At 44.0% G+C, this 1,595-nt stretch overlaps 1 long non-coding RNA gene across 1 annotated transcript; it reads right to left on the reverse strand.

Annotated features, from left to right (window-relative positions):
* On the reverse strand, window positions 1-1,128 carry LOC145659312 (uncharacterized). The gene is made up of 3 exons (XR_014125398.1): window positions 850-1,128; window positions 651-726; window positions 1-508 (listed from the first exon to the last, which is right to left on the reverse strand). It is a non-coding gene; the product is annotated as an uncharacterized LOC145659312 (long non-coding RNA).
* Between the last annotated feature and the right edge of the window lie 467 nt (window positions 1,129-1,595).

Below are 1,595 nucleotides of genomic sequence, written 5' to 3' on the forward strand. Positions count from 1 at the left end.
ATTCTTCTACTGCTTTTTTTGTATGCAAAGCTGTAATTTGCTTGTTAACAGGAGAGGAACTGGGAACTTAAAATGTTGTGGACTTATAAATAAATAACCATACAACTAGTGAGGTCATTAGGAGCATTATATTGACGAAGGAATCAAAAACATTAGCATTATGCTTTCACCCACTCTCAGTCACTTTGAGGAATTACTCACAATGTTGAGTATGACCATAAGCAAAGTGTTTTCTCGGCTCTGGGGCCATCTTAAGCGCTGACTTATTAACACCATGTGACATTTCTTGAAATTAATGGTTTACAACTGTTAATTCATCATTGCGGTAGTAGTACTAAAGTACTAAAGATAGTACATAGATGACAAATGCATTACTGTCATGAGTATTTTATTCTAAACTTCCAAAACCATCAAACCAATCACTTGTTAAAAATGGAATCAGTATTCCAGTGCTCATCCCTGATCAGCATCTGTCTGATCCTCCTGCTTCTCCTCTTCATTTATTTTCCTGAAACAGAGAATCAGGAAGGAGGGGGGAAAATGAGTGAGTACAACAGTGCTGAAATAACAGATAAACATTCTGACAAGCTGGCCCAATCCTCAAAGGGTGTAAAATTAATTAATGCTTTCTTATATCTGTTAGTTACGACCTGGCAGTCCCAATACCGGCTTTGCCTTCCAGGATGAGAGCGAAGCAGCGATCTGGACACGTGATGAAGGCACCGGCTGTTTGAATGCATTCAAGCGGAGATACCATAGCAAAAAGGAGAAAGATAAGAATGAGCCCAACCATGGAGAGACAGAAATGAGTGCCGGCACGCATCACAAGTGGTTTGGTTTATGTTTTACCTGGCATAGAGAAACTGAAAGTGAGAACACCACGGCCTGTGCTATGCCAGTGTGTTCTGGCAGGTACTCTGAGGTATGGGTTATTTTCGAGGGCTGTCCATGTCTTCAACAGTAGCATGGTGGTGTTTTCTCAGGCTTGCTATACTCGAAAAAAAAAAAAACAGCAAAAGGCCTGAGGAAGGACAAAGTGGTTACCCAGCCTACAAGTCAGCTGTTTTTACCTGCATTTGACCTTCAACCTTAGCAAAATAGATTTTCCGCTGTGGCAGGCTTCAGAGGCAGCGGAGCGTGGAAGACACACATGTTCAAGCAAAATGGCTGCCGTTGGAAAGGCTGACGCCAAGCATCTGGTTGTCGTTTCAGTGTCCATGGAAACAGTCTGTCCTCGCACGGTTCAAGTGCTCTGCAGCTGCCGCAGGATCCATGCGCCTCCTCTGGTTGAAGTTTGCAGACTTGTAGCACTCCACAGCCTAAGACTGCCTGGTTTTCTGAGTCTTGTACGCCAGTGGTGCTCCGATGCCCATGCTCGGCTCTCATGTTCTGTCCTGCTCTACTGAACCTGATTCTGAAATGGAAGTGCTTCTCCATTAGTTGATAAACTGAATCAGGTGGGATTTGTAGCAGGGAAGACGTGAGAAAGAGCAGCGCAGGTGGTCCCAGCACTGCCACTGAGTTTCATGACATAGGTCCTGTTGCTAATTGCTCATTGATATGAGCTATTGTGCAGTCCTCATAAGTGATGCCCT

Source organism: Electrophorus electricus, chromosome 9, assembly GCF_041902795.1.
Source record: "Electrophorus electricus isolate QZ-2024a chromosome 9, ASM4190279v1, whole genome shotgun sequence".
In the NCBI taxonomy this organism is placed as follows: Eukaryota; Metazoa; Chordata; class Actinopteri; order Gymnotiformes; family Gymnotidae; genus Electrophorus; species Electrophorus electricus.